This window comes from Chiloscyllium plagiosum, chromosome 26, assembly GCF_004010195.1.
Source record: "Chiloscyllium plagiosum isolate BGI_BamShark_2017 chromosome 26, ASM401019v2, whole genome shotgun sequence".
NCBI lineage: Eukaryota > Metazoa > Chordata > Chondrichthyes > Orectolobiformes > Hemiscylliidae > Chiloscyllium > Chiloscyllium plagiosum.
Window position 1 is genome coordinate 9499737 of NC_057735.1, and position 9697 is coordinate 9509433.

The following is a 9697-nucleotide window of genomic DNA, read 5'->3' on the forward strand; positions in this document are numbered from 1 at the left end:
TTTACTGAGCAGACAGACTCTTAGCCCTAAACTGCAACAGCTTTCTGTGATCACGCCAGACAAACAAAGCAAGGACAAAAACATATTGCAGTATCCAGGCTCGGTGGACAGTGTATGGGCTATGGCATACCCTTGACCTGTGTGCATCATCCTTGCATTTCCTTTCCCCACTGATTCTCTTTCCCTTCGCTGCCTTGTTCCACTAGCAGACTTTACCTTGTAGCTGATTTAAAGCTGTATTGCTAGCTGGATAAAACAGCAAAAATTTATTCTGATGTCCTGGAAAAAGTCAGGTTTGTTAGGCACATTTCTCTTGTAGGTACTAAAGCGGAGTTATTGAGTCAGAGTCATTCAACATGGGAGCAGACCCTTTGGTGCATCCAGTCGATGCTAACTAAATCCCAAGCTAAACTAGTTCCACCTGCCTATGTTTGGCCCATATGCCTCTAAACCTTTCCTATATGTGTACTTTACCAAATGTCTTTTGAACATTGTAACCGTACCCATATCCACCACTTCCTCTGGAAGTTTATTCCACACATTCTCTGTATAAAAAAGTTGCTCCTATGTCTTTTTTAAATCTTTCTTGTCTCTCCTTAAAAATATACTCCTGATCTTAAAATTCCCCATTCTAGGGAAAGGACACTTGCCATTCACCTTATCTATACCCCTCATGATTTCTCAACTTCAACGCTGTAGTAAAAAAAAGTCCCAGCCTATCCAGCCTCTCCATATAATTCAAACTTTCCATTCTCAACAACATCCTGATAAACCTTTTCTGAACTATCTCCATTTGAAAGCAAGGATTTCTCAATGGGTTAGAATTGAGTTGGAAGCAAGCACTTAATTCTGGCAAAATGTGCTTTTATTGAGATGCAAGTGAATGCAAATAGACTTCCTGACACTTGCAAACAGTAGGGTTTTCCTGTATATTAAAGGCTACAGAACTTATTTGCTAAAGTTTATCCCACCATTAAAATTCTGAATTTTGGACTCTTGCCCAATGATCCAGGGTGGATTGAAGATACAGAGAATCCATGACCACATTGAATAGCAAATGACGCTCATGGGACGATAGACCTAGCCTACCCCTATGTTCCTAGCTCTATTACATGTAACAAATCTGTTTTCTAATAATTGAGAATTCTGAAGGACCCACTGCACAGTCCTTGACTATGATTGAAAAGATTAGGATAAGATGAATTAGGAGGAGTGAAATAATTTGAATTAGGTAATATTTCTGAAGCTTAATATTTTCATATTAAGCCATATTAGTGTGTTTGTGGACCACAGCAATGGGAATTCCAGACTTAACCTTCTGGACTTTAATGTTAAGTTCTACACCTTCAAATTGTGAATCAAATCAGATCCCTTCCCTTTCTTTTAGCTTTCCTTGTTACATTCTCTGTCACTGTGTCCTCTCTCCCTTCCCCCTACCTCAGTGGGACTGTCAGTTCTTTCAAAGACACATCATGGTTCTGCCTTTCTTACGTTCTGATGACTTAACGTAAACTATCAACATCCATTCCCCCCCAGCACTGTAGCATAAGTGCTGCCCCCTCCAAACTTCATGTTAGCTCTAATCAAGAGTCATCTAGATTTGAAACGTTAACTTGCTCTCTTCTTGTCAATGCTGCCTGACCCACTGTGATCCCCAACAGTTGTTTGTAGCATTGGAATTTCGGGGTCAGGTTTTCGTATTCATTCTGCTCCTGACCTCAGTGGACTTCTGTTAAGAGCCGCTCTCCATGAGTCAAGACAGTTAAAAGAAGAATAACCCTGGCCACGATTTCAATCCACTTCAGTTCTGGAGCAGATCTGACAGCAAGCCACTTCTTTTTATTTCAAAAATATACTTTATTCATAAAATTATTTGGATCTCTATTCAATTGGTCATGCCATTCTTGTGCACACATTACATTGCTTTACATACAGACATCGAAATTTATTTTCCATATACAAAAGTATGTACAATTACTATCCAGCTCTTCTGCTGAGGTGTCAGCGGAGCCCAAATGACTGGGTGGGCTCCCTGTTTTTCTTTAGGCAGGCAGATGTTACACGGTGGCCTTTCCCACCGCGCCTTGGTGGCAGCTGCCCCAAGCTTCAGTGCGTCCCTCAACATGTAGTCCTGGATCTTGGAATGTGCCAGTCTGCAACACTCAGTCGGGTCAACTCCTTCAGCTGGAAGATCAACAGGTTTCGGATCGCCCAGAGAGCGTCCTTCACCGGGTTGATGATCCCCCAGGCACAGTTGATGTTCGTCTCGGTGTGCGTCCCGGGGAACAGACTGCAGAACATAGAGTCCCGCATCACAGCGCTGCTCGGGACGAACCTCGACAAACACCACTGCATTCCTCTCCAGACTTCTTCTGCATAGGCAAATTCTAGAAGGAGGTGTGTGACAGTCTCGTCCCCTCCGCAGCCGCTTCGAGGGCAGCGTGCGGTGCGGCTAAGAGTCCGGGTGTGCATAAAGGATCTCACAGGCAGATCCCTTCTCACCACCAGCCAAGCCATGTCTTGGTGCTTGTTGGAAAGTTCTGGCGATGAGGCATTCTGCCAAATGGCTTTTATAGTCTGCTCAGGGAACCACTCGATAGGATCCGCCCTCTCCTTTTCCCGAAGAGTCTCAAGGACACTACGTGCTGACCACTTTCTGATGGACTTGTGGTCAAAGGTGTTTTTCTTCATAAACTTCTCCACGAAGGACTTCTCCACGGTCCAACTACACGGAGCGTTCCGCGGCAGGGAGGCCAGGCCCATCCTTTGCAACACCGAGGACAGGTAGAACCTCAGTACGTAGTGACACTTGGTGTTTGCGTACTGGGGATCCACGCACAGCTTGATGCAGTCACACACAAAGGTGGTCATCAGGGTGAGGGTGGCATTGGGTGTGTCTTTTCCCCTGTTGCCCAGATCTTTATACATCGAGTCCCTTTGGACCCAGTCCATCTTTGATCTCCATATAAATTGGAAGATGGCCCGGGTGACTGCAGCGGTAGTCACATTTAATGGGAATAGGCCAGACCTGTGCCATGTATAATAGCAATGACAGTGCCTCACACCTGATGACCAGGTTTTTTCCTGCGATGGAGAGTGACCGTAGCTTCCATCTGACCAGTTTCTGCCTCACTTTGCTGTTACGCTCCTCCCAAGACTTGGCGCAGGCCCCAGCCTGCCCGAACCAAATACCCAGCTCCTTCAGGTGGTCGGTCCTGACGCTGAAGGGGATCGAGGATTGGTTGGCCCAGCAAGCCACTTGTTCCAAAAAAAACACACTTCCCAATTTACTCACAAGGTGGCAGTAGTCTGTTACTTTGCACTATCATTCTCCCCAATGAACTGTTTGATCCGACTGACTGCTCCCGAACACTTAAGAGACACACTCTGTTTCCAATTGCAAAAGCCAACCTTGGGGAATGTAATGCCTTTGTTTTTATTTTTAATCCAATCTGGGGTGTTTATTTTTTTTTGCAGGAATTAATTTCCACAAGCAGCTTTCTAGCACATACCGAAGGAATTTGTAATCAAGCTCAGCTGTCCATTTCTGCATTCTACAATCGTACCCAACCCCTCTCCTTTCCTTTCTGTGACTGTTAACACTAGATTACCTGGAATTAAGTATCGTGTGTTTGGTAGCATAGACAGAGCTGTCCCTTGTAATCAAAGAGCTTCACCTACCATTGTGCTGAGTTGTCTGCTGTTGTCATATTCTTCTGTAGCTTTTTAAGCATTATGACATAAAGGTGAAATATAAAAGAAAGGTGCAACCTCGATTAGAGAAACACCTAAGTTTTTGAGCAATGTTAAATCCAAGCTACATCTCACACTGAAAGGTTCAAACATGTCTATGTGGTAATATACTAAACCACAGGAACCAGGAGTTATTTGACAGTTAAAGGCCCACACATTTCACTAAGAAATGTTTAACAAAACTTTTTATTCCTCTTTCCTTGCCAGACAATGTGAGTCAAGGACGCAGAACATGTTGTCCTCTGACACATTGAAAAATCACAATGGGTTATGTCTTGATGTTCAGTACTGGTTGTACAGAAGCCTCCTCCAATCGCCTTATCGCACCAGGGATCTGGGTTCGATTCCAACCCTGGGGACTGTCTGTGTGGAGTTTGCATATTCTCCCCGTGTCTGCATGGGTTTCCTCCTGGTGCTCTGGTTTCCTCTCGCAGTCCAAAATTGTGCAGGTTGGGTGGATTGGCCATGCTAAATTGCCTGTAGTCCAAGGATGTACAGGGTAGGTGGACTGGCCATGGGAAACGCAGGGTTATGGGGATTGGGTAGGGTTGGTGTGGATTTGATGGGCTGAGTGGCCTGCTTCCAAACAGTAGCGATTGTATTACTGAAGTTGATGGTTTTAGTTGATGCTCCAAACTGCACTCCCCAGCTACAGACATCCCTCTAGTAACAGTTCGAGATGGGATCCAGTAGCAACCTGGCTTTCGTGGTTTCTTTGTTAGTGGGTTTGGTTGCCACACCTTTCAAAAGAGGCTCTAATTAAAACTTCGTTGCAGCAATGGGAGGCTCCACGTATGTCACTGGTGGATCCTTGTCAAGAAACAGATTTGTAAGTTCAGTGCCACTTTGATCATCACTTCCACGGGCATTGGGTGTCTATCAAGACTCAGGTCATCCTGTGCATGATGTATAAGTCAATGAAGACCTCCCTGGAGAGCCACACCTTTCATTAATACTGTCACTCAGATTTCTACAGGTAGTTGGTGTATAAGTAAAACAAGGAACTGTGGATGCTGGAAATCTGAACCAAAAAACAGAAATCCCGAGAGAAACCCTGGCACATTATTGGCAAGAAAGTGGAGTTAATGTTTCGCCTCTTCATCAGAATCGTGAATCTGGGGCACACTGGGCCACTGATAGGTCCTTCTTCTGTAGGCTCCTCCATGTACCCATCTGCTAATTTCCTGGATGTAGGTTAGACCTCTTGCTGACCATGCTGCAGTTGCAGAGGTGTCCTTGACATATGGCCATCCCTCCCTCTCTCCTCCTCCTCCTCCACATGGTGCTCCAGCAAGACAGGGCAGATGAGCCTCATGGGCTGTTGGTCTTTCCCCCCTCTCATGCACTTCCCTTGGAGTCAGACTCCTCTGGGAGTCTTTTCCATTGTTCATTCTTTGAGCTAGCTGCAACTTTGAGAGCTTGCACGCAGACTAATTCCCTTCTTAACAACATCGTGCACTGACCTACTTCGATAACTCAAGGAAACTGCTCATTGCCACCTTTCCCATGGCAATTAGAGTTAGGCAATGAACGCTTGTCCAGCCAGGAATGGCAAGAATACGTTTTAAAAAATACGGCTGCTGCCGACAAGAAATAACCTCTTCTCCTGTCTTAAACTCTTTCACGGTTTTGAGCATCCTTTTGAGCAGATCACAATAACTCACTGGCAGTCTGCCCCTGGGCCAGTTGTGAAGTGGTTTTGCTAACACCCTGGAAAAGTTATGGGAAAAGTTGGAGATTTTTCAGAAACATGGAGCTTATCTATCACTCAGTGTCCACAAGTCAAAACATAATAACCTTTAAGTTATGATTATTGACCTTTATGCTTTATCCCCTTCTAAGTTATTCTTCCAACAGACTGTTCTATAAAATAGTTGAAGATTGTGTTTAGGTAATAGCAAAACTTTTTTATTATGCATCTGTGGCTGGAAGGGGATGGTGGATGTATCTCTTTTATATGTTTCTTTTAAAAAGCCTTTGCTGGGAAAATTTTGCAGATTATATATAGGTACTTACAGCATTGTGTGTCTGAATAAAACAGGGAAGTAATTAAAAAAACTTGCAGCTCGAGCAGTTGAAGCTAGGGAAGACTTTTGTTTGACTCTGGAAGCTCATTAAACAGCAGTGTAGGTTGTAGAACTTGCCTCATCATGTTAAAGTACTGCCTGAAACCCACGCTGTGGCTTGGCAGGGCTCCACAGCAAGAGAGCAGCTCTGTAAAATTACTCTTCATTAATCTATAGAGCCTTCATAAGATGTAACAATACACTGAAATCCAGAAGCGCTAAACAAAAACAGAAAATTCTTGGGAATGCTAAAGTCCCAGGAATACTTGGCAGGTCATTTTGGAGACAGTTACAAAGAAATTGCAGCAAGATAATAGCTTTGCGGTTCTGGCACTGTGCACATAAGCCAAAGGAACTGGAACTAGGATATACAGTTTGACAATGATTCACTTTAAGACAGAAAAGAGGAGAATTTGTTTTGTCAGAGGTTCACGAGTCTTTGGAAATCTTTTCCCTAGAGAGAAAGGAGGGCCATTGAATATTTTTAAGGCAGAGTTAAAAATCACACAACACCAGGTTATAGTGCAACAGGTTTCTTTGGAAGCACTAGCTTTCAAAACGCTGCTCCTTCATCAGGTGTGTGGAGCATAAGACTGTAAGACGCAGAATTTAGAGCAAAAGTTTACAGTGTGATGTAACTGAAATTATATATTGAAAAAGACCTGGATTGTTTGTTAAGTCTTTTATCTTTTAGAATGACCATGTTGGTTTCAGTTCTTTCATATGTAAATCGCAAAACATTTTTTAAAAGCTACATTCTCAAGTGAACTTTAACAATTGGTGTCATTGTCGGCCCATATAATGTATTGAAGGTGTGATCTTCCCTGTGTGAAGCTGTCTGTGCCACAATGGTCGGATTGATTCTACTCTAAAAATGGATTTACAGAATCTTATATGGATTCATGCAGTTTTTGAGCAAAGTAAAATGTAATTCTGCACGTGTATATGTGTATGTCTGAATGTGCGTGTGTTTGTTGGGGGGCGGGGTGGGGCGTTATAAGTGTCCATGAGACAGTGTGTGTGAGTGTGAGTGTAAAGGGCTATAAGTCTGTGAAAGGGTATGTGTGGGAGTGTATGTGTGAGCGTATGAGAGAGGGTCTGCGTGAGTGCGTTTGTGTGTGTGTGTTTAGTGCAATGGGGCCACCTGTAGTGTAACATGAACCCAAGGTCCTAGTTGACGCCATCCCCATGGGTACCAAACTTGGCTATCAGCCTCTGCTCGGCCACTTTTCATTGTTGCCTGTCCTGAAGTCTGCCTTGGAGGACGGTCACCTGAAGGTTTGAGGTCACATGTCCTGGACCGCTGATGTGTTCTCCGACTGGGAGGGAATATTCCTGTTTGTTGATTGTTGTGTGGTGTCAATTCATCTATTGCCGTAGAATCTGCTCGGTCTCACCAATGTACTGTGCCTCAGGAAATCCTTGCCTGCAGCATATGAGGTAGACAACGTTGGCTGATTCGCATGAATACCTACAACGTACATGGTGGTATCTGTGTCGACTTTCTGACACGTCTTGCAGCATCTACCATGACAAGGTTGTATGGTATTGTCCTGAAAGCCGGGCAGTTTGCTACGAACAATGATCTGTTTGAGGTTTGGTGGTTGTTTAAAGGCAGAGGTAGATAGAATATTGACTAATATGAGAGTCAATAGTTATCAGGTGGGATTGTGGGATTGAGGCCACAGCCTTACACATCATGATGGAATGTTGGAACAGCCTCCAAGAATTGAATGGTCTACTCCAACTCATAACTTGCATGTTCACAAAGTCTGGATGAACAATCTCAGAATCTGAGTAAAAGTCTTGCCACAGCAATTTGAGGATTTAAATGACCCCAGGCAAAGTTCCCAAATTTGTTACCAGTTTTACCCCAAATTTTCATGCTCCCAGGCAGAGGAGGGACGGACTAGCTCCCCTTCCTTAGTCACCCACCCTTTGGTTGGTCACAACAAGGTTAGTTAAAAACATCCTCTCCCTCATTCATACCTCTCGCCAGTTTAAGGGATCCAATTTAAACAGACTTTCTTGCTTTAAAAAAAGAGTGAATTTATTAGCTAATTAATGCGAGAGAAAAAACAAACACAAATGCACACAGATTAGAAATAAGAAATGAGTCCCAAAAAAAGTTAACATTAAAATATATAATAGATCAATTTCAGGGCTGTTCATGAAGGCTAGATAGTGGAACAGGAGAAAGTGAGGTCTGCAGACGCTGGAGATCAAAGCTGAAACTTTATTGCTGGAACAGCACAGCAGGTCAGGCAGCATCTAGGGAACAGAAGATTCGACGTTTCGGGCACATGCCCTTCTTCAGGAATCATTCCTGAAGAAGGGCATGTGCCCGAAACGTCGAATCTTCTGTTCCCTAGATGCTGCCTGACCTGCTGTGCTGTTCCAGCAATAAAGTAGATAGTGGAACACAATCACAATACTTTACATTAGGTGATACTGGTCGCATTAATGTTGGTAGCTGAGCAGTCCATTTCAACATGCTTGCTTGTTGTCTTCAAGCAGTCAGTGAGCTTATGGGTGTTTAGGTCTGATGTCAAACTGTGACCTTCACAGTGCATTAATTTACAGTAGCACATTATCCCATTAACACACTCAGACCAGGGATTGCTGTTGGTGGTTGGCACCTTTCTTGTATATTCCTAGAAGGGTAAGATACATCCATGCCTTTTGCCTCATGGCTACAGCCTGAAATATAACCCACAGGAGATGTTTTCTTGCTGAGAGAAGGTATTAAAGTTTGGCTTGCATTTCTTCTTTTGAAGCTTCCTACTCATCCTGCAATATGTCACATGCTAGGGGCTCACACAGGGAGTCATTCAACAATCAGTACATTCCATTCTTAGACATTATGTTATCAGCCAGTTGTGGCTTCCATAGTAATATGGCAACAAGAGTAGGCCATTCAGCCCAACAAGTCTGCCCTAACATTCAATACAATCATGGGTGATCAACCCTGCCATATATTTGGCCCACCCTGTCCCCATAACCGTTGTACCTGTTTACAACATTAATTGGCCATCCTTTACCAATTTTATTCTAAACATCTTCAAGAAATTCCAATAAGTTCATAAAAACGATTTTCTATTGACAAATCCTTGCTGACTATTCTTAATCAGATCATTATCAACCAGGTGTCTATTTTTCCCAGCCTTTGTAATGGATTCTAGCATTTTCCCTACTACAGATGTGAGACTATCAGGTCCATAGTTCCCTGTTTTCACACTCTGGGGAGACATTTGCTCCCTTCCAATCTGCTGGAACCAATCCAGAATCTATAGAACTTCGGGATAAAATCACCAAAGTATTGATTATTTCCATAGCTACCACCTTCAACACTGTGGAATGTAGACCATTGGATCCTCTTTCTTAATGAGCCCATTCATTTCTCCATTTGCCGTCTTTGCTTTTTAAAAAATACCTGTAATGTCCAAAGCGTTAATATGTCTGTAAGCAATTCAAGGTTTGATCTATCATCAATACAGAATCCATTAATTAAAAAAGAATACTGCTAATAAAGGCTGGTGTGAGTCAATGTAACCGTGAAGTAATTGGATGTTTATAGAATCCTGTCTGTCACCTCTTGTTTTTTTAGATTAGATTCCTTACAGTTTGGAAACAGGCCCTTCGGCCCAACAGGACCACACCGACCCTCCGAAGAGTAACCCACCCAAACCCCTTTTCCTCTGACTAATGCACCTAATTGACAATTTAGCACAGCCAATTCACCTAATCTGCACATCTTTGGACTGTGGGAGGAAACCGGAGCACCTAGAGGAAACTCACGCAGAATGTACAAACTCCACACAGACAGTCACCCGAGGTTGGGATCAAACCCGGGACCCTGGTGCTGTGAGGCAGCAGTG